Here is a 24,507-nt window from a genome sequence, read left to right on the forward strand (position 1 = left end):
TAACATATGTTCATAATTCTGCATCGAAAATGGGTTTGTGTGTGAAAATGGATGACTGTCTCAATCAGCATCTCCTCAACCCTTCCTCTCTTAAATTCTATGACGGCATCGTAGGAACGCAACTGTGCACAAGGAACTGTTAATCTAATCCCCAAACATGTAGGGGAGCATTGCCGACATTCCCACCAACTGCCTTGCCATCTGTTTTCAAGCAGACAGAGCTCTCAAATGTCTGTCTTGCTGGATGACTAAAAGGATGTCACCACTGTTGGCTGCCTGAGCTGGTATTGGTGATAGAAGTGCTTTTCTGACCCCGCTGGATTTGTTAATTGCTACTGTCTCTCTTGTGCCATTTTGAGAAAATTAGCCTGATATTTATGCAAACTTTTTGTCAGAAAAATTGCACAGCTATTTCAACACTCAAGATATAATTTGGTTGCTTGAAGTCTGGAACAAGATCCCATTTCTTGAAAAACTTGAGGTTATTAAGTAGAAAGAGAGTAAGAAAGAGAGCTTAGTGTCTTTCTTACGTTAATTTAAATATTCTTCATGTTTAAAGCAAATCCTGAAGACAGGTTTATACTTTTTTTAAATATCTAAATTATCTGGGTTGCCCAGGTTTTCAATAGGATGTCATTGGATAAATTGCAATTTGTGTGCAGTTTATGTTACTTCTGAGAGCTGCTCAGTCTTTTATTGTTTTTGGATTTTTCAATTCTTTCTACTTTCCTTTTTTGGATTGTATCTGATTATGACTTGTTCTTAGTGAAATAAAGACAGTGTGAAGGACTGTAGAAGGTTGGCTTTCATTTTAATCGGGGTACAATTAAGGAAGTGTTGGAGACCGTTTATGGCTTATACTTCCAGTTCTGCCACATAACTGATCATTCCAAGAAGCTGAATTGAACCTCAGCCTGAAAGATAACATATTTGTCATTAAGATGGTTTTGGACATCGCCCCAAGCCAACAAGATCAAGAAAAGAAAAAAGATTCATAGTCAGACGGAACATTTTTGGCCATGACAAGATCCATACCCACAGTTGAAAAGAACAGTCAGTTTATATTCAATCAGCTGATACCATGGCCAAAATGTAAATAGTCCCCTGTATCACATGCAGAATCCAGGTTTTATTAAACTGCTTGGTAAGCCAATGCTGTGTGCTAAGAAAATCTTTGCTCAAACATCAATGCTTATGCTATATCAGTTCTGTTGTGCCCACCAAACTTCAGCCATGCAGACGCACAGTTTTGCTTTGTAATCTACTTTGTGATCTATAATGATTATTGGGGACCTTACAACTGAAATGATTTTATTCAAGGCTGTATACCTTTTTTTTTTTATTGCAGCTTTGAAATATTTTGTATCCTGGTATCTTTTCAGGAGCAGTCCTCCTGATATTTTCAGGGGTACATATGTAAAAAACGGCTCGCGAAATGAACAAAGCTAACTTTTTTCACCCATGTCCTCCTGGAACATTTGACCCATCCTCATGGGAGTGTGTTGGCATTCAAGCATATAATGGCATGAGAGGCCACTCGATTGAATGCCTGTATTACTCATGGCCTTTTCTATTACATAATGCAAAAAACATTGAATTAAGTTTTGGGACAATGACTTTTTAAGATCATTGGCCCCACCATTGTAACCACTGGCCCTCTGATTCCATAGCAAAACCAACTTTCTATACTAAACTTACTTGTCCGCATATTCTGTCACTCTCCCTCGACTTTTGCTGTGATTTTCTTTTCTCTTAATGTTGATCTTTTCCCGTCTTTTGGTCAGGAACCAATGATTTTAAAAACAGTGGGCCATACTAGTTTATGAGAGCTACAATCCTTGTCTGAGTGTACAATCCATAGTGTAGTGACAGTGCTTGTGGGGGAGACAGAAGTGAAGCTGTCAGCAGTAGCTGCCTGTAAACTATGACTTAACTACAATGCTGTTGTAATGTTTAAAGAGACAATCTTATAAGAATCAGTGACAAATCACCACTATCACAGGAAACCTGAATTACGTGTTACTGTTTTTATCTGATTTTTAAATATTAGCCCTGGTCTCTGCATGTGCTGTAGACTTTTTTTTTGACGGATGAAGGAATCTATATCACAGTTGTTGTTTTTTGCGTTTGTGCATTTGAGAGGCTGCACTGCTGTCTACAAATCAATGAAAATGAAGCAGAGCGCAGCAAAAAATATAACATCCTCTTATTTTGTGATTAATGTATTGATCAAAGATTAGTATGATCAGGCAACCTCAGAGCTTCCTGAAATAATGCCAGAAAAATCTGTCAGTTAGTTTGGTTCTGATGTTTTATGGTTGTGTCTGTAGTTTGTAGAAGAGGCTAAGGGCCAAATATGTGATTTCCTTAACACATTCTTGCTTTTCTGATGCTGCTGTAGGGAAGCGTCCGCTGACGACAGCCACACAAGTAGAGGAAATAGAGGAGCGGGATTAAAAGAAGACGTATCCTGGTCATTGTTCATCACTGCTGGATGGAGCCGCCTCTCTGATCTAAAGGAAACTGTTTCTAATTGAAGTTGGGAAAGCTGTCACCTTATTGCAGTAAGTTTTCCTTTTTGATCATACTCAATCTCTACCACATGCAGAGTATAAAAACCCCAGACCAGGTTGGAAGCTGTTGACTATTTTATGTGCTGAAGAAGATGTAAGGAAAGTTGTGTTCCTCTGTGTCATATCACATATCGCAGATCCGCCACGGTGCGAAGAGTTGGTTCAGAGAGAAAAATCTGGCTTTAAAGTTTGCATGCTTTCAAGTTGTTCCCATCCTTGAAATTGATTCATTAGGTTGGGCTATAATTGACAGATTCTGTGATTTCACTGTCACTTTGAGTTTTCATCCTCGCCTGTAATGCCTCACTGAGTCTCAACGAACCAAACACATTATTTTGTGGCCATGTTGATGTTTCTGGTAATGGGGTGGTCAGGGAGGGGTTATATTGAGATACTGAAGCTTACATTTCAAGCAGAGCTGTGTATATTACTCAAGATGATTTACATCATTAAAAGTAGGATTTCTTCTTTTCATTATTGTTCTTTTAAAAACCAAGTTTATTTAAAACTTAAACAGTATACCTTCTAAACTTGATAGAGCAGTCATTTCAATCTGTGATAGTTTGGTGATTCGACCGTGGAGTACTTTTAAAGCCACTGAAAATCCGGTTTCAAATCTTATCGTTTCTCCAAGGGTAGCCCCCGTAAAGTCAGTGACTTAAAAAAGGCTGTTGAGAACCTGAGTACCTGCCTTTTGTCAGATAAACCTCTGCACTTTGTAGTGCGGCACTGCAAGCTGAAGACATTACAAAACAAGTCCCAAAATAAGTAGCAGTGTTCATAGTTCACGAGGTCTCCTCTTTTTCAGAACCTGATAATTACCTATATAAACAAAACTGTTGCAAATTTAAAACAAATGCAAGGCTCTTTTAAGAACAGAAAGGCGGTGAGCCCAGTCGCCACTAGCTTCCACTTAGGTGCTTGACTTTTTTTTAAAGATAGGTTTCATTCACTGTTAATAATTTAACAGGGAGCTGGATTATCAATAGAGCCTCCTCTTCAAAACAGACTGCGTTGTAATAAAAACCAGTAAAAACACTGAATAAAACAGTTTGGCATTAAAAACCGGTGTCTCCCTGACGCTCTTCTGCTTAGCTTCAGGGTCTGAGAGCCAAATGTTAGCTCACTGGCTGACTTCCATCCGTCATCTGGTTAAATTCCATCGTTAGTTTGACAGTAATGTGACCTGAAATGTTCTGTTTATAATATTTCAATGTCCAATGGGACAGACATCCAGCACGTATGGAAACTCTTAATTACATGCATCTTACGTGTTAAATTATATTAACAGATATTGAAGTTGAGTGTGCCACTTAATTAGTAATAAAAAAAAAAGGATATTTACTGCGTCATATTGAACAGCGTAATAGATTTTAAATGACCAAATTCTGATTCTAGTGCAGGCTTAATATTTCCCAATTTCTCAATACTTTAATATTCATGTCTAAATGAGCAACAATCTCTGTAATGAAAGATCTGAAGTTATTTTTAATCAGGAGGGTAACTCTCAAAAACTGAAGGATCCAAGCGGCATGATTGAGTATTTGTGGTTTGGTCACATTTAGTTGACAGTCATGGCAAATGTTGTCTCTGTTCTATCCTAATTACAATTCTATCTTAACACACACAGCTGACTGTGAATATTTGCTGAAAACACAACATAGGCACCAGCATCCTACAACCTTGAACACTGACAGTGGTGAATGAAGAGATGATTGTTTCCTGTATGAGCTAAGCAGTTATAAGCTTGTTGATTGTGATTCATGTTGTGTACCATTTAGCTGATGATCCACTCTTGCAAACGTCTTATTTTATAAACTCTGATGGGGATTAAAGAGTCCCCATCTTAGAATGGGGAGAAAGAGAATTGTGAATTCAATGCATTTACATGGATGTCAAGTCACTTAGAAAGGTTGAACAAGGCTTCAGCCCTGGCTTATTGTGCCAAGGCAAAAATAAAATCTGTGGCGGATCACTGTAATCATGGACATCTTGCTTGGGTTGGAGGGTTTCAGGAGGTCCTAGACTTTGCCAAGGGAGGTAAACACATAAATCCATCCTGATGCACTGAGAGCAGCAGCAGCTGTTGGCTGAACCCTCCACAGTCGTCTTGCTTTGCAGCTCCTCATATTCAGCCAGATATGATGCTGATAGTGTTGGATTCCCGACTGACACTTGATTAGAGATGGATTTAATGCTTATTTTGTTGCAAATATGTTAAGAACTGGACTATGATTTTTTTAATTCGCTACCGTTTGTTATAATCACTGTACATTGATTGTTTTACATCGCTTTTGTCCCCAACCTTCAGTTCAACATTGAAGGCTTTATATGTGATCTTTATTATGCTGGTATCTTCACACTGCATGTAAATTTACCTGAAATGAGCGTGATCTAGAAACACAGTTAAGCAGTGAGTACAGTATGTTATTCTTCTTTTCTCTAGTCCCTCAATTAAACAACTTTTATACACGAGGGGAGGAGTCAGCCGGCCGTCCCAGCTATGTCAACAAACTGTGATGTTTTCTGAGTTTTCCGAGTCATATCTTCAGACAGTGGGACTCGGGTGTTACACCCATTGTAGACAGTCATGACTCACAGACATATTTTCAGAGGATATACTTGATTTCTATTACATTTAAGTGTGAAAAATCGCATATAAAGCCTTTAAGGTGCATGATCCTATGATGTTAACAAACAATTATAGGAGATAATTGTACCTTTTTGAGAAGATATAAAAGTCTAATGTTTGGCATTTTGATTTCAAAATGACACAAGTGATTCATATACACTTTAAGTTGATGAATCAACACATTGATTGACACACTGATTCATCAGCTAACTCAGCTGAGTCCAGTTCCTTTTCTACAGTTATATATATATATAAACCAGACTGGAAGATTGGGCTAGCTTAAGTGGACTAGAAGACAATTTTCTTTTCAGCAGAGAATTGAGGCCCCAATGGCCAAGAGTGCAACATCTGGCTTGCAGGTGGTGGAAGCAGAAATCCAAACAGGAAAGTGGCCTGTCATGATCTGTAGTCCTCGCTGCAACCTTTCAGTGCTCATCCAACGAGGGGCGTGTTTTTGTGTGTAAGGTGATGGCCTTGCAAGCCAGAGTGGAGATTCCATTCTTGGGCTTAATAGATTTCAGGTTCATGGCTTTTTGAGGATCAAATGTTTGCTTTAAGTGTCTTTCACTGCTTTCAACATGCCATGCTTTTTTAGCTGAGAAACGACTGAACAGTGGCATGCAGGAGAATGTATGAGAGTGCTGTGTGTACACAATAGGGATGACCTCATTGTTTTCAGCTTCCATGAAGCCCTACATGCTGAGGAACAATGAATTCTGCATGCCACGTTAACCCCCCCCCCCGCACACACACACACACACACACACACACACACACACACACACACACTTGTTTGTGTTTACGTTCTGATCTTGTAGGTGTGTATTTACCTTCCTAGTTTACAGAGGTTCTTAAAATATTAACCTGTGGCTGAACTGGTTAATGATTATTTGAACAAGCAGGATTGCAAGTGTTGGGTGACACACACTGGTGCAGGTTGTTGCAGAGAAACTAACTCCAATGGGCTTTGTTCCCCCTGTCAGTTAGTGAATGCAAACCCAACCTCGCTGACCCTCTGTGGGTGAGAGGGCAAACTTGTTTCTCAGATAGGTTGGAAACTGAAAAATATCTTGGCTAATTTATGCTTTCTTTTTTTTTCACAACAAAGACTCACTGGGAGATAAAGGCCAGGGCTATGGCATGTTTTGACTTATGTTTATTTTCCTTCTCCATGTAGACTGAAATTGGAATAGCTGAAACAATCACTTTTGTCTTAGTCAGTTTTTATTATATGAGAGTAAGATCATCCTTGATTCTTTATGAGGAGTTTTAAGATGTCATCTTAGGCCCTGATTGTGTTTCATTGACCATAATGATAATACAAAAAAACATCCTTACAGATACTCATAATGTGACTTTACAGTATCCTTCTGCCATCTGCCATATAAGTAAATATAGCCTCTTGGTTTTTAAAAGTAGAGCCTCAGACTACAGGATAATCGAGTCAATTTGTGGTCCGATTCCACATTCCCGACAATCGCGGGGGTGTTCATGACTCGAGACTGCATGGACCGATGATCTGCCCAATCCAGTCTTAAACTCCCATATCTGCTCAGAAAGTAGGGCTGTTGAAATTAATCGTTTAATCGATGCATCGCGATGCAGACTAGAAGATTAATGCGTCGATGCAGGGACAGGACGTAATCGATGCTGACGAGGGTTAGAAAAAAGCATCTGCTAAATGTGGGTGTTTTGCACAGCGTTGAATGAGTTTGTTTTACCTAAACACACACGGTGGTGTGTAATGAAAGTAACGTAGGCTAACAAAGGGATTTGTGACAGAAAACAACGTTAGTTGAGCTCCTGTGCTTGCTGACTTTATGAGCAGGGCCAGTTGGTCCTGCACGCTCAGACCTGTGCTCCGCTGCAGGCTGAAACGGTGAAACTGAAACTAAGCTGCGTTCCTTCGATGATAAACACATTCTATTTCCGAGAAGTTCTTCACAATAAAAGTCCCCGGCCTATCTGAAGTTGAAGTGCTTTTAATGTGAAACATCCATATAAGGAAATGCGGTGTTTACAGCAGTAGCAACTTAACACAATTCGTCTGAAATAAAAAGGACAGAAACAAAACTAACCCTGAACAAAGCTCACAGCTAAAGGCAGCAAAGTCCTGAGAAGGGAACACACAGTGACTTAAAAACATCTTTCTCTCATATAATAAACTAAACACACAAACACTTATACTTTAAGCTACCTATATAATGTATTCATTTTAACTTACAATGTAAAGATATTGATAATGACATTGTTGTCTAAATGACTTTTTCAATTATACAAAAGGAGTTCATATTTATAAGACTGTTTGTCTCTGTTTATGAAAAAGTAGCCATGTGCAGTAATATGGAAAATTGAGGATGAATCGTGATGCATCGTGATATCGAATCGAATCGTTGACTGGATAATCGTAATCGAATCGTAAAACCAGTGAAGATGCACAGCTCTGTCAGAGAGTATATATGATATTTAGGATTTCTGATCTTGACGATTACATTATGAAGGTGGCTGGCGGAAGTCATGCCTGGCCTGACTACAATAACCACGAGAGACAAGGGAGGACAGTAGTAATGGCAAGACACAACCTGTACGGGTGGGGTGGACACCTGAAAAGTATATGACAGTTTAAATCGTACCACCAGCTCACGCCTAGGAACAGACAATCCATGTTGTCTGCATCAGCCATTTCTACAGCTAAACATGTTTTTTGTGTTTTTCATGTGCAAAGCCTTGAATTTAACCAACGGCTCCATTGTTTACGTGAGGTCACATGAGGTGCTGCGTTCCTCTGGCAGTCACGATAATCTTAATAAAATGCTTTAGTATGTGATCTTCCATTATTTCCATATCCTACCTGACTTTAAAACTTCTATAGTCTTTTTCCTGACCAGCAGGGGGCACTGCACTAGTTTCCATATGCACTCTAATATCAAGGAAACAGATGAGCGAAAACACCTACTTCTCACTTGAGTTATTACCTCAGTGATCTTGTTTTTATTGACTGTTGCGTCTCAGTCATGTCTTTATCAATACAGCAGGATGTACGTTTTGAAAATGAGGGACACATTTAGATTAAGTATCGTATACAGCAGCTAAGAATAGATTGTAGCTACCTGTGATCGAAAAATGTCTACCATGGCGGCATCCTCTCGGTCAGCGAAGAGGTGTAACAATCTGAACCCACACTCTTGTCCAAATATGTTCACTTTTGCATCAGAAAAACAAGATAGCATAAACCAATGTTTTAAAAACTGAATGCCTCAAAAGGTCAGTCCACAAACCAGTGGGGGAAATCATGGAGGCTGCGTCCACTTCTTATATTTTATGATCATGCTGGACTCTGGACACATTTGGTGTTGACCTTCTGTGTAAGAGAACCCCCTTTGCAGACTACTCTCCTCTCCTCCTCGTCCTCACACCTGTTACCTCTCCATCCCTCCCCATCACAATTATCTCACACTGTTACTGCCTTGTTACCCAGGTACTCGTATCGAGCGAGCCACTCAATGGCAAGTGCTTTAAATGGTCATCGGAGCGCTTTGATCCATTCCAGTGGCATTCTGACAACTCCTCCCTAATGCCACTGCTGTGTCTCTCATGCTGCGAGGAGAAAATCTTGATCAGTACTTTATGGATGTGAGATGTGCAGGCTTAAGTAAGCTGCTGTTTTTCATTAAGAAGTAACTGACGCATGGGACGAGAGTTGTCTGCCCTAATGGTTCTTTCTCATGACAGCAGGCCAGTTTAGAAGTGACGCTTCTTCAGTGATGGCCCACTGGGTGGTTTTTAATGAAGTGACTGCCTAAAGCTCTCTAACATCTCATAAAGCACTTGGGGTAAACAGCCACGGTTGAGGAGACGTTGAAATAATGGGACCTTCAGTCTGGCTCTCTTATATTTTCTGTATTCTTTGGTTTCTAAATGACATGAAAAAGTTGACTTTTTTTTTAGTTAACACACCTTTACAAAATAACCAGTAACTATCCTGCCAGTGAGCTGCTAGGGATGTAATTCATACATTTATTCACACTAGCATACAACCTTTTGGGCGAGAATTTGTTAAAATTTGAAAGCGAGCCATGATTCAAAATGTAGCTCTATTTAGTTGACAGGCCTGTAACTGATATTTGACAATATCAGAGTCCAGTACAATCAGTTGCATAAATATGAACCCACAAAAACAACTCAAATATAATTTGACAGTTCTATTATTGAACTCTTTGGCCATGAAGTGTTAACAATTGGTGAAAAATTCTCACCAAAATTTCCTGTGATTTTCTTGAACCAACTGTCCACTTCCCTAAAGACTCTTCCTCTCTCGTTTGTTTTCATGAATGACAATGAAAAAAAACAAATCCTTAACTATAGGAAGCTTAGAACGACAAGTTTGGGCCATTTTTGCTGCATTAGACTGTCATGATTAATAGATTATCAAAATGGTTGATAATCTACAGCTTTGAATCCCATCATTTTAGACCTTTCCTTTTTTTTTCAACCCTCCGCATATTCCTTTTATCAGTAACTGGAGAGAAGTGTGGGATTGTATGCAGGCTCATGTGAAGGACTTTGAGAAGCCAGGTGTCGAGCTATAATGGGGATATCAGATGAGCTAAGTAACGTGATTATAGATGGACATCACAGTCTCTACCTGAGATGAGAGGAGTATCTGGAGGTTTGTAGCTCAAAGCTCCGCCGTTCCTCATAGCTTCCTGATATGAGATTCAATAGGCTAATGTTGCCAGGCAACCGGTTCCATTCCACTTTGGGCAAGTATTGCTTGGTAACAAAATTTGTTTCCAAGGAGTGAAGGCAGAATCACTGCCGGGATCAATGCTGAATACTACTCTGAAATCTAACCAACCATTTTAGAAATTTAAAGCAATTACATAAAAACTGCAGTGAGATGTGCTCCACATTCCATATTGTATTATTTATTCAGTGAAATGAAATAGAAAAGCAAGGTTATTAGAAAGAAAAATATTAACACAGTAAGCTGGTTGCCAGACATCACTAGCGGGCCTTAAATTTAGTATTCTCTCAATGCAAGGTTTCATCTGAAATATTTCAGTTTCTCACAGCTCAGTCCTACACAAATATCCGCAGAGGTTGTGAAAGTACCGGAGCACTCTTCTCTCACAATGCAACCTCTGCTTGTAAATGGCCAACGGTGCCCTAGTGGGAGGCGGAGTAGGAGGAGAAGGGGTAGTGTGAACAGGGCCTGCGGGGGTGGTGCTGTGTTACATAATATCAGATGAGCCCAGCTGTGCGCCGTTGTTTAGCCCATGGGTGAAGCGGTGCCAGCCAAGCAGACTGATGTGTCCACCTGCGCTCTTCAGAAAAGGTACAGCACAAGAGTACAGGTCGATGAACAGATTGACACTGAACAAGCCGATCACGTGGAGCCTGGAGAAAAAAAAAAAAAAACACGTGACGCGGCGGGCAGCACCGATGTCTCTCTTCCGGCTCTGTGTTGCCATGGCAGCACAGTTGTTGTGTTGTCAGAAACCTTGCAGTGTAATAATGATAATGCAAGGTTCCAACAACGGTAATTAGGAGCCATTTTTCTTTTCTTTTTTTTCTTTTTTTAAAGCTTCCCCATGTGGCTTTCCCAGTTGTCAGCAGAGCGACGCACCGAGAAGAAATATCCTTTCATCATATACGCTGAAGACACAGACAGCTCACACCAGCTAGTACGCTATCTCTTCTCCTCATGTTGGCAACGTGTTACACTGTGATTGTGGACAGGAACTTCAGTGAAGACTTCGTCATTGTTAATTTCCCCAGCTGCCGGCTGTTTTTCTCTTCGCAGAATATGCAAACAGATTAAAGCTTGAAAAACTGAATAATGCACTAAAGGTGTCTATCAGGAAGAGGCCCATCAACCCGTAAGCTCTTGTTTTAAAAAAGGCCTGCATCAGAGCTACTATTATTAAATGCTCATCATATTGCCCTCGCAGACCTCAGTAATTAAAGGAGGAGGCGTCTGTGTTTTATCTTCCACTCTTTGTCTCTGATGGAGCATTACAGCAAGACAAACCGATGTTCTCTCACATGCACCATTTAATAAAAGTTTGTTATGGAAGAAAAAAAAACACAAAACTGTCAAACTTCTTTATTATAATCAGCAATTAGGGATTGAGAGAAACACAAGCAGCACCTGTGACTGTGATCTTTTCTGTTGTAATCTTCTCTTATATGTTGTATCCAAAGGAAACCTCTGAACTAAATACTGTGAGGTTGGGTTCTTGATGCTTGTTGGACGTCAGTGTTTTCCATTAGTGCATACAATGTCCAGCTGGGTGAAAAAGATGCCAGCTGGGAATCTGTAGGGCACAAGGCGATTTTTCTTCCATAGTTTGGGCTTTTGAATGATTTTTTCATTAGATTGCCTGTTTTATCAAACAAATTGAGCTCAAACCTTGTTTAGTTGCAGCTCCTTTCATTTAGAAACGGAGGACTTTCAGGTCAATGCAATTTCACAAAGAAGACATTGTAACTGAGTGCACAAGATAGGTGAAAGAAAAGTGTGAGATCTTTACTGATTTGAGAGGCTGCAGTGCAAGATAAGTATTTTTTTTCTGTGGGGTCTGCTGTCAAGCTGCAACTGAAATATGCTTAGATTGTTTCTCTGGTACTTTCAGATTAATACTGTATGTCTGATGGGTATGTCTGAAATAAGTAGTGCCAACATGGCTTAAACCATAAGAAAGTAGTTGTTGTCATTAGGATATAACATTTCTGTTCTTTAAATTAAATGTATCACACTGGAATTTGAGCTTAAGCACACTTTATACAATGAAAGAAGTTAAAGTGTGTATTATTCTTGAGAAAAACAACTGGACCACACAGAGCAAAAGGCTTAGGGGGCCTGCAGTGATTGATGGATGGATGAAACAGAGTAGTTACAATTTATAAGCATTGCAGGAAAACTCAAAGCAGGAACGTGTCTTATGTTACCTTTTCCTCCATCCCAGCTTGTCTGGACATTTGCAATACATTGGCAGCATGATGGAGATGCTCTAGGTCCCCTGTGCAAAAGTTTGTACCTAGCCTCTGGCACTGTCTGTTTACACCCAAAGCCTTCCCTGCAGCTCTGTTTCAGCCGTCAAATGAGGCTGATAGCTTGAAGAGATGGGGAAACAAAAAGGAAATCAGATAAGAGGGTGAAATGGATGGGAAAATGAGATGCAAAAACATGACAGAATCTAAAAAAAAAAAGGATGGTGAAAAGACTGGTTAGAGAGACATAGCGGAGAGGAAACCAAGACAGATGACAGAGAAAAAGTTGCGTAAAAGGAAATTAAAAAGATATTTGATCCGTTCAGGGGAAAGAAGCCGAGGGAAACGAGGAATACAAGAGCAGTAGAGGTTTTAGTGAGAGGGAGAGGGAGAGGGAGAGGGAGAGAAAGGTGAAGCTCAAGAAGATCCAACCCCCGCACTTAATTGTTTTGTTTTGCCGGGAAAAGCCCAAGATGCCTGTAGTCAAGCAACGGCTTGACCCTTTTCTTTGGTGGTGAGCTGCTAGGCTGAGGGCACAGCATTGAAAGCTTAGCAGTGGACCTTTTTATTCAAAAGCCTTTTCTCTGTTTTGCCCCTTTTTGGGAGGTGCAAATCCTCACATCTGTCAAAGTGTCACAGGGCTTGTCGACTGCAGCCCTATCCTCCTCCCCTCTCATCCCTTATAACGGCGATTACACAGGAACCCTTGCACACTGTTTCTCACGGCCATTAAACATGCCGCTGTCAATCTGCTCTCTTCATCTTGTGGCCGATAGCTTACAGCCAATTCCTTCTTCGCTGGTTCATGCTTTATCAATACCAATGCAGATTTTCAACCATGTTCCTTTGTGAGATGTCTATGCATCATTACATTCATTACTGATCGATTGCCTTTCTTTCCTTTCTGATTCTTTTAAGTATGATTCCAGTGTAGTCTCATGGGACATTCACGGGCTTAACAAGACACTGGGGTAAAACATAATATTGATATGGCAATATATCTTCATCCTGACCCATGTGATGCAATTTTGGAATCCCCTTTGACTAATTTCCCTGCCAATTTAACTCACCATGTCATTACTTCCTGACTCCTATCGGTGGCGCTTATGACATGAACGAGGATAAGGTTAACAGAAGCTATTGGCTAAAGAAGCAGTTGACTTTGTGATCTGAGAAGAAGGAGGTTAAGATAGCGGGATAATGTCAGACAGCGAGGAAAAGAAGTTAAGACATGAAGCATGCTGAAAGGTGAAATTGACACCAACTTCCTGTGAACAAACACATGAATCCTTATAAGGAGCAGTTTGTTTTTTGTTGGAGCCATGGATGAAGTTAAATGTATCTTCAAAGTGTTTTTAAGGTTAATGTATGTATTGGTTTAATATTTTGGTGTTGGGTTATTTTTTACGATATCATTTATTGTGGGATGATATTGAGTTGGGGGATATAAATCACCTGTTAACCTTTTGTTCTCAGTGGAAGAGAGATATTGTTTTTGGCTCACTCTGTGATTACACAGACTCGCTCCATTGTGATATATAATCGTTATTTTGTGCCATCTTATGGTGAGTCTCTCCCATTTGATTCCCTCCCCTAACAGATAACAGCGTCATGTATTGTTTCACAGACGTTCATTGTTGAGAAATAATAAAGTATTACTAAAGCGTTTCACACTATAAGCTATAAATTGCTCTGTCTGTAGTTTCATGATTTGCTTGAGTTAATTCCAGTAAACCCTCTGCTGCTGTCATGTTTAACCACTGACTACCAACACTTCAAAAGTAGAACCCCATCAAAGAAGTAGCTTTCTGTTCGTCGAGGCGTGGACATTTTTTTTCACGACTTTGTTTACAGTTGACCGCTCACTCGTGTTGAGTCGATCAGTTAACTTCAAAAGTTACGCCCACAGAAGCTGTGAGAAACTGTTTTGGCTTGCCTCTTAATGATGCTACCTGGGACTACATCTGGTGTAGTCAGCTTTGTTTGGAGTGTCTGCACAACAAAGAGAAGAGTGAGAACAAGACTCTAGGCTAATTGCTGAAAGTGCCAGGCTTGTGTCTTTTTAAGATGTCAGGATTTAAAGCATTAATTTCCTTTTTTTTTCCCTCTTTTGTTTACCTTGATGCAAGAGCTGCAAGTTTTTCTTACTCATGTTTCTAAGCAGTTCTTCCTTGCCAAGAATGTGTGTGTGTGTGTGTGTGTGTGTGTGTGTATGTGGTTGATACAATTGCACACATCTCTGACAAGCAGTGACTCAAGTTTCCTGACTTCATGTTCCATGAAATAACACACTTGTAGACAAATAAAGTCAATAATACTTCATTTGATTCAAAAGAGTAGGGAACAAATCAGACCATATTGTTAAATTCAAAATAAGATCCACGGGCAAATTGATCTGGCTCTCATTTCAAATCCGCTTCCTTCTCTGTTATTATATACACAAAGCCTGCTGGTTGACTGACAGATTTCTGTATTAAATCTTTATTTTCTCGGATCACAGGTCACACACAGCTGCAAACCAGTCACCCTTTTTTAATGAAATACTTGTCAGCATTGTGATCAGTGTCTTAAGAGGTTTTTATTTGTCATGTTTCACTGGAGGTGGGCTCCCTTTTTTATGCCATGTTTTTAGTTATTTGTTTTTATGTGACATCAACTTGAAATGTTGCTTCGGTCAGCATGTAAACGAGTGGATGAATTATTCCCTAAAAAGTAGACGACAGTTTATTTTTGGTGCAAACAGAAACGTGTCATTAGTTCAGTGAAAACCAGCTTCTCTTGTCAGTGGTCCTGTCTGCCAATATGGGTCGATATTGGCCTATTGGAGCTCAGCATTGATGTATTTTCTGATATGCTTCCATTTAATTAATTTCTTTAAACTATGAAATACAGAAAACAATGCGTGTGGTGATTTAGATCATTACTTGACAATGTTTATCATTTGAAGTCTTCTTAAATCAAGTTATTTTTCCAAGACAGCAGCTTTTTGACTGCATTTGAATTGTCACATTTAGGGAATATCAGGACAACTTACTCTTTCAAATGTTCTCCTCGAAAAGAGCTCAAGAATCCAATATTGGACCAGCACTCTAAGGAAAATGCTTTAAGAGATACTTCTCCCAGTGTCAGGACAAATGTAATGGAGTTGAAACAAGTTGCAGAAGTCTTTGCGACGACTTGGCCGTGCCATGGCTACCTCTGCCACTGCTGTTGTTGTTCATAGTGTCAGAGTGAAATGCCAGAAGTAAGAAAAGAAAAGTCACAGAGAAAGAATATTTAAAGTATAGAGAACAGCAATTTGATTTTGTCAGGCTGTTAAGGGCAATAGTGTTATGAGCTCTGAGACTGGGGATGTGGTGATTTATAGCTTTCATTATCATGGTTATACCACACTGTAGGTTCCCAGTGGAAAACACACACACACACACACACACACACACACGGTATAAATGTTGAAGCCTGTTTGAGGTTAAAACGTGGTGAGTAAGAGGTGCTGAGCAGTTAAAGTTTCTTTGTGTGGCTTTGAACATTAGGATTAAATGTTAATGCTGCTGCAGTTTCCAAATCAGGATGGGAGGTGCAGGTGGCTTTTTGAGACACGGCACACACACACACACACACACACACACACACACACACACACACACACACACACACACACACACACACACACACTTTCTTGGCTACCTGAGTTTTTTAAAATATTTTTCTTCCCCGGTGTACTCTGTGAAGAGTAGACACATAGAAGAAAGAAGAGAGAATGGAAAGGTGCACCAGTTGAACTTGTGAACTCAAAGAAGGGGAGAAGTGTCAGGTCCTGGCTTAACTTAGTCTATTCTGTCTTTTTTTTCTTGTATTTATTTCCAGCTGTGGCACAGTCTGTTGCCTATAACCATTTTTTTTTGTACTCAGATTTAGCTCTTTCTGTATAACCATTCCTACTCTTTCTCTCTTTCTGCCTCTTGCTTGTGGACTCGAGCTCCGGTGTGATTTACAGCGGGAGCAGGGGATCTGCTACTTCTTCGGTCATGCCTTTCTTCGTTGCCACATTTTCTCAATTTCCCTCTGTGCACAGATGATTCCCAGGCTTCTTGAGACACACACACACACACACACACACACACACACGAACACACACACTGTCCTTTTTCTTGCTCCTCTGTTCGCTTTAATTGTACTCATCTTTTTGGCCTGATGAAAGTAAAACTTGGCTAAAAAAGCTACCACATCACTGCCTTGATACTTCAACATCCTCCCCTCTGATTAGAGTGAATTCTCTTGATAGGCTCTTAATTTGATGCTTATGAAAAATTACACAAAGTAGATCCTCACATGTAAAACTTCTGATGTCCTACCACCATGATGATAGTGAATTGCTGGCTTTGGTGGCCTTTAAGTGAACTTTTCCTGGCAAGTTGCGGATAGCTTGGCCTGGCAGAGCTCACTGGCCATCAGTGCGAGCAAACACACACGCCAGGATTGGCTGAATAGCAGCAGCAGCAGCTAAAATCAGGCCTAATCCAGGCTCTAGTCCGAAGAAGGTTTAACCGACAAATAGATTTGATACAGAGGCTCCGCCAGCCCGACTCCCTGTTTCCCAAATGGTTGAAGAGTGTGGGAGAGGAAAACTGAAGATTATGTCCCCAAGACTGAAGAATGTGAAAAGCAGGCTTCTGAGATTTGATAAAGAGCTGTGGCCATACAACACAGATAGGTTTAGAATGGGAACAAACTGAGGCAAGGTGGCACAGCTACAAAGCTGCTTATGCTGGCTCTTGGTGGCTTTGAACTGGCTTTGAAATGCAATCCACAAAGAATTGGAGTTCCTGCAAGTTCTCGAAGCTTCCTCGTGCACCTTCATGAGGCTTTTTATAATACTTCCTCACTTCCCATCTCTATGTATCACGGCCTACACCACACTTTACTGACTCACTCCCGTAATGTGGGTTATTCTCTTAGTATGGGGCGCAAGGTTGGTGTTTTTATGGGCCATTTAAAAAAAAAAAAAAAAAAAGGTGATGATTTTACATCGGCACAGTGCAGTTTCTCTTTTCACACTCTTGGCATTTGTAAAACATTGCCAGCTGAGGATTACAGCCTGGGCTCAGGTAGAGTGGTTTACATAAGACGTACTCAAAAGGTGCTAATTATTCTTCCAGGTTAAAATGCTGCTTCCAAACTAGTCGGTAAATAAGAAACTAATGGCACATGTGGCAGCCCTTTGTGTCTGAGATAGGAGTTATAATAATAATAACAAGCATTTTTTTTTTTTTTTTTTTTACAGCTTCATTCAAATCAAACTAATTCTATGTGAAAGAATACAAAATCAGGATCATTAATTCCCTCCCTTTCTGTATTAAACAAGAAACATGCTTTCATCTATCTTCATGATTTGACCAGGACAGTGAAGTTGTGAAGAAATAATCTCTCATGTCATATGTCTTTTTTTTTTTTTTCAGAGCCCCATTCAGCTTTTGTTCAAAAAGATTGACATGGTAAACTTATGAAAAACCCTAAAGGCCAACATGGTGCATCAATGATTTAGTAATGTCCTGAAATGAAGAAAGACACTTCGGTCAACTTACAGAGCTTTTTACGTTAATCTTATTCTCTTGAAAATACAGGAAATATGATACAGCTCATGAAAAATACATTGTTTTCCAAACCACACCATTGCAGTGGAAAACATGTTTGTTCATTACAGTTAACTGTGCAATCTAATACATTTTCTGTCTATCCAAAATATATTGTCCAAGTGCCACAAACACTACTGCAAAAAAAGAAGTCAGCAACTGAAAAGAAACTACAACTCCCAACTTGGTGTCTGAAATGAATTAGTCTTTTAAAGAAGGCTACTTCTCAACTATAACGTTTTAATTTTTCAACTTTAACATGTTCTTTTAGTTAACGTGCTCTGAAGGCTAAATGGTAAGTATCATGAGTAAAGATATTCATAAGTGTTAACAGACTTCTAACAGGCTTCCTGCTTTGTCGGTTTTTGGTCTTTTTATGGGTTTCTGGACTTCAAGAAACAACTACAACTCTGTCCTTTAAATGCTTTGGTGTTTCTGCTACGGTTCCTGATGGGGATCAGGTCCTATGAGGAACAAATTGACCACCAGTAGCAGACTAGAAAGAAAGCTCTCTTCTTAAATTCTCTTCTTCTTTCTTGTTTGTCCTGCCAGACATCTGGACGTTATCTGTTTAACGACCTGCAACTTGAGCTAATGCTCCGTCTGAATCCAGGATACCACAGCATGATTTGTATTGTCAAGCTGTCTCCTAAAAAATCTTGCCAGAGTACACATTCCTCTTAATCAGTCTTTTTTTGTCATATTGGGTTTTGTTTTATAGCCAAGGCTAATGGAAGGAACATGCTTTGCTTCTACAATATAGAGTTCATCATACTGCAGCGGGGAAATCAACAGTTGGTCTTGCCAACTTTACTTTAATGGAATATTTCCAGATTGAATCGGACATTTGTTCTTGACTTGTCTCTTGACAGGTGGACAAAGTCTCTAAATTTGAGGGGATTATTGTTATTGTGTTATTTTTGTCCATGTTTTCATTTCCAAGTCTAGAAAGATGCCCTCAGCTAACCTCCAGCGACTGGTGTAAAAGCATCTGGAGAGTCTTCTGGCTCTGAGTTTACACATAAACTATCCTGCCAGACACCAGTATGGCTTTAACAGCTCTGACCTGTGTTGCTTTGCTCATTTTTTGTCATCTCTGCTTTCCAAAACCTGCATCTACTTATTTCTGTCATCTGTCAGCTCCCTGGGAAACTCTTGTGATTTCTGGATCAAACTTTCCCCCTCCATTGCATTCTGCAGATTTTACACAAGCTTTGTCCGTCTGAATCATTCTAATTCACTTCCTGACCCGTGTCCAGTCACAGTCACAGTCACAGTATTGGTCATAGCTGCAGCTCCCTGTACATCCCCAGACGCCCTCGTTTCAATTGCATTCCTCAGAATAAATCACTGTTTATAATGAATGACTGGTGAATCTTTTGAAATAACTTTGAATTGTTGAATTTATAGGTCATCTAGCATACTCAGAGGTCAGCAGAATGACTGATGGTATATTGGGTTTTGTTACACACCCTGGATCAACGGTGAAAAAACTGCTTTCATGAGAACCTACAGACTAAAACAACACTCTCTACATGTGTAGAAAGAGGGCTCACAATCATTAACCGGTTGTATTAACAGAGCATGACAAATGGACTATGAGAGAGAGGCATTGCTAAACCAAGGTTAGGTCATGCAGCTGTAGTCACCAACAGTGTCCCTGTGGGAAGTAATGGCTGGAACTAAAGGTTGTTTAATTATTTACTGTACTCTAATTCAAGTTAGCATGCTTATTTCCACGTTTTTCTTTCATCTCTTACAAAAGTCTGTGGATTTGATAAGAAATTAGACTTCAGAGAGAAACAATAGCAAGAGGAAAAAATATATATTTTCATGTAACTTTTGTATTGGGAGTAGTTTTTCCTTCTCAGCCATTCTTAGATGAGAGCTCTGTATCAAGGCTAAAGTAGCTCAGGTTCACAACTGTTTATCTGTGTAGTATAGGAAAAAGATGAATGGATGGTGTGAGAAACACAGTGATAGGATGGCAGACAGAGGTTTGGTGTAAAGTTTGACTCATGCTTCTGCTATGTTTGCCCTTTCATCTATGAAGCATCTGTTGATAGTGGTAGAAAATGGGAGTGTGCACTGAGCAACTGTGTACATTTGTTCCAGCTTGCACAGTCGAAGGTTTCCCCCGGACTGACATGGGTGCACCATTTGCAAGCCTCATTAGACCCAATGCTAGCATGCAGAAACAGATGACAGGGGTCCAAGGTCCATGCCGGCAGTCTGTGCTAATAGCCTGGCCCAGAGAGAGAGGGCAATGAAGCGCACTCGTTTAGGCTTAGACTTTACAAATGGGTTAGGAGAATTTTTTTCAATTGTGAGGAGGACGATTTGTAGTTTATTATATATTAAGATCGGGAAGTAACGTTTATTTTAGAAATGTGACTTTTTTTCCTAGAGATAAAGGTTTACATTTACATTTACATTTACTACAATGATGAGGTAGTCTAGAGAACAAATCACGGGTCAAGTCCAGTGAATCAAGAGGCCACACAGATGGAATTTATAACGTGTCTGTGGCAGCCAGTAGAGTTGGCGGCCGCTGGCTCAGTTCATCAGGAAATCCAGCCAACCTCTCAGAATATACACGTGGTGGTTTGTGTGTTTTTAAAACAACTCCAGATGACTCGCCTGAGCCGTGCTTACAGCGGACACTGCATTATCTTGAACCTGAGACACTGTAGCCGTTCACATTTTAAATGTAGGTTGCTTCTCTAACTGCACTGATGGATGTCGTTCATTTGACTGCAGCAGTTTAGGCCCTTTCTCTGAAAGTCTTGAACTTGGATCATCACTGTTTTAAGATATGATACTAAGTGACTTTCAGAGTTGAGAAAGTCTTTGGATGGGATGTTTTCTTTTGTAGTTGATGAACCTTTATAAGTGAAATCAAATGATACAGTGTAAGCCACTTTAAAGTTCTGAGCCAACATTAAATTATGCACAGACACCATGCTAGGTTCAGCTGTGAAATTGCATTATTAAAAAGAAGCAGGGCTTGTATTGTAGCGCCTGGTCTGACACACTGAAATATTAGCTGTTAACTTGTGGAATTTGTCACACCTGTTTACACTCTTAATTATTTGATAAGACATTAATTGAAAACATTTTTTTTTTTAGAGATACTTAACACTCTGGGTCACTTGCATCGACAGCACATTCGTCATTGGGAAGGCCACGATAGCAGACAGTAAAGAAAGGATCAGAATTTGATCTGCTTCATTTTAGATGATAAACTGGCCGTCCTTTATATAGACCTGCGTCAGCCCTGATACAATCCCAAGGCAAGGCTCAGCACATCTCTTCTACGTACATTATTTGTTTATTGTGACGATTGTTTCATTTTCAGCGTCGCCTGAGAAACCGCCGTCTGGGTCATCTGCAGCTCACTGGCCTCAATAAGACTCTGCAATCATCAGTGAGTATCCAACTTTGTTCCACTCTGTCCTAAAGTTCTGATGTCTGTTAGTTTGATGGCTTCAGCGTGGGTTAAATTAATCTAGAAGGATCCTGTTGTCAAGGTAACTGATTTTCTGTTGCACTTCTTCTGACTGTGTTTCCTCTTGAAGGGAATGACCCTGTATTTACTGAGCTCTTACAGACGAAGAGCACCTGTTTTAGCCTCTGTTAGTGTAGACACCTTTTGGTAGGTGACAGAGCTCTAGCTACCGTTACCTTTTTGAAGACACTTTCCTTTTACATCCTCTGACCATCCATTTCTTGAAACATTTATTTCTTGACTTTTCGTTCTTCTTTTTGAGACTCCCCTATGGGATCACACACGTGCATGAATATCCAGTCAGTGCTGTGTTAGTGATTTCAAAAGTTGAGCTTCACAAGATAACAGCACATCTATTGTTTTTCCTGACGAAGATTCAATTCTGCTTCGTTCCCCCAGATATGGGAGGATTCATTGTGACATACTTGCACTGAGATCTTGTTCTGAATCACAAACCCTTAATTTACTGATAATGCATGAATCCCTTGCTCCATGGCTGGATATTGTTTTTCCAAACACCACACAGTTACATGACTGACTTGAGCGTACTGTACAGACACTGTGCAGATGGTTGGTCTAGCAACTTGACTGTAGTTCAGATTGTGGTAAACAAAATGGATAATATTTTGTTTGTCCTGGACTATGTATAAGGCAGGTTAAACTTCGGAACAATTTTTTATATGATATGCATAAAATACATAAAACTGAGGGAATAATAATATTGTTTTTTTTTAAAATGAGGAGTAATCTGCTTTGAGATAAAAATTGGTGAGTAGGCGGCTCTTATCTATGAGATTGAAACAGAATGTTTTGTTCCAGTAAACGCTTTGCTTCCCTCTCTCGCTCTTTCTTTCCCTCTCTCACTTCTGTTGCTTTCTCTCTCACCTCCTCCTCCAGCCAGCAATGCTGCTCTCCTCTCCTCCCACTCACACACAGACACACATCACTGTTACAGACACTACTATATTCTAACAAATATGGAGGAGAGAGGGGGAGAAAGACGAGGAATGACGGATAGCGTGGCGAGTGAAAGAAAAACACAGCAGAGAGACGGGGATGATAATAGAATGTGTTTGAGACTTTGCACTAAAAGCTACCAGGCTCCTAAAATGTTAATGAATGTATGCTTGTTAAGTGCGCCTGATAATAAAGAAGAAGCAATCTAAAATGAGATTCATTCATCTAGATTTCAATTTGAGAAAAAGTATTTGTTAAATTTATACATCTAAGTAATACTGAACTGGTGCAATGAACAGATCCTCTTTATTTGTTTGAATATCGCCATTGTGTCGGAACAAGCAGCGTTTCTCAAGGCTTTATTTGATATAATTCATTTTACTTAACTCAAAATAATTACCAATGGATTCCATTTAAAGCCGTGTCTGTTGCTTCAAAGGCAAACTTTAGTTGCCAAATGCACAGTCAACATTGGCCACTATCATTTTCAGACTCATTAAATACATTTATTTTTCTTTTCATTGTGAGGCCTTAAAACTACAGAAGGGGAATAATATGATCCTGTTTCTTCAGGTTTTAACATACCTACCATGTCGTCAATCCAAAAACCGAGATTTCTTCTACTCTGCAATGATGCTTTTATAGAAGTTAAGTGCAGAGAGTTAGACTTGAAGAGCGATTCTTTATAAAGTCGTCTTAGTTAAGGTGACACTACCACTTCACCACCACTTGAGTGTTTGTTCAGGTTTTATCGAGAGTGATGGAACTGAAAGGAAATGCCATGAAAAGTCCAGGGCTGTCATGGTTTGAATTTTACTTCAGTGTTTAAGCCACTTTGAAGATTTCTCCCAGGATACCCACATTGGTATCTGTTGCGTCAATAGTGTATTAGTTCTCTGGTGATAGAGGTTGTTCATATCATTCCATAATGTAACACTTCTTATATGAGGATGTTTATACAATTCATTGCAAAGTCCATTAGAACTCGAGCAATGCCCATTAAACGTTGTGTGAATGGAAATGGACTCTCAATGAGGAGGACACTTACTCCCTGTTGTATGTTTCAGGTTTATGTACTCTAGTCCTCGTTAATGTTGCACGGGTCTGACACATGTCAGTTGTGATATAAAGCCAAATCCCCACACACAAAAATCCCCAGAACTTTCAGGATGAGCTACAGTACATGTGTGAACACAGCCAGCTACATTTTTCATCCCAAGGTTATACAGAATCTTTCCTGCCAGCCCCCTAAGTCAAATTTCTGCAAAAAGATTGGTTAAGCGGATGTGTTAAAGCAGGAGGTAAATTCCAGAAAAATTCCCCACAAGCAAATGGGAGGTTTTGATTATGTTCATATCCTTCAACTGGCGCGACCATTACGATTGTTTTTCGTTCGCCAGCTTGTTCCTCTCAGCTCTTTTTGTTTATACTGTGAAATGTCCAGTTATACATAGCATTGATTTAAAGGCAAAACTGTTGTCGTAGTGTCAACTGTCATGGCGTGTTCTTTAATGTCACGGCTCGCCATGTGTGAGCACTTAAGCATTTTTAGCGACAGACTGACTGAAACTGTATAGAATTTTCAGCAGTGCATGTGTGAAAACAGCTTTACAGTTCATATTTAGATGTTGTTAGACTGTCCTTAAAGCACTTGTGTCTCCATTGACAGCAACCCCCTGCTGCCTCTTCTGCCAGCTGTCATTTTATGAGTGAGATTGAGAGAATAGAGAGTAAGGATACAGTTGACTTGATGGACTGACTACTTACTTACTCTCTGTAGCCATCTCTCTCTTATTCCCACTCTCAGTCTCAGCTTCTCATCTCCTCCCACATGCTCTCACTTTGAGTGAGGAATCAATCCTTCTCACTTCCATTATCACTCTCTATCCATCTCTAGCGCTCTCTCTGCCTCTTCATTCTGGCCATTCTCTATCAATCGAACACGCTCACTGTGGGCACAAATGAGCGTGTGTCTCTGCAGTCCCGCAGCAATCATACCACGTCCTCATTAGGTCTCTTCTAGTGGCCCACCCCTTCCCGCTCCGTCCCTTTTCTTCCTTTAATTGGGCAAAAAACCTCTGCCTACCTGTCAGCAAGGGCTCCAATACAAACGCTGCAATTTATTTCTTAATGCCACGGGGTCTATTAGCTGTGTCTAGCTCTTGACAGTAACCATGGGTCACTGCTTCCCAATGTCAGTTTCAGTAA

At 40.0% G+C, this 24,507-nt stretch overlaps 1 protein-coding gene across 5 annotated transcripts in view; it reads left to right on the forward strand.

The window, feature by feature from the left end:
* Positions 1-24,507, forward strand: part of sipa1l1 (signal-induced proliferation-associated 1 like 1) — an 83,685-nt gene that overhangs the window by 6,948 nt on the left and 52,230 nt on the right. For 3 of the 5 annotated variants that reach the window (XM_020628022.2, XM_065963509.1, XM_065963506.1), the window contains exons 2-3: positions 2,402-2,564; positions 21,193-21,261. The gene's annotated coding sequence lies outside the window, so the exon portion shown is untranslated. The remainder of the gene's footprint in view (positions 1-2,401; positions 2,565-21,192; positions 21,262-24,507) is intronic. The other 2 variants (XM_065963507.1, XM_065963508.1) reach the window with 1 other exon arrangement.

Source organism: Labrus bergylta, chromosome 15 (genome assembly GCF_963930695.1).
Source record: "Labrus bergylta chromosome 15, fLabBer1.1, whole genome shotgun sequence".
NCBI lineage: Eukaryota > Metazoa > Chordata > Actinopteri > Labriformes > Labridae > Labrus > Labrus bergylta.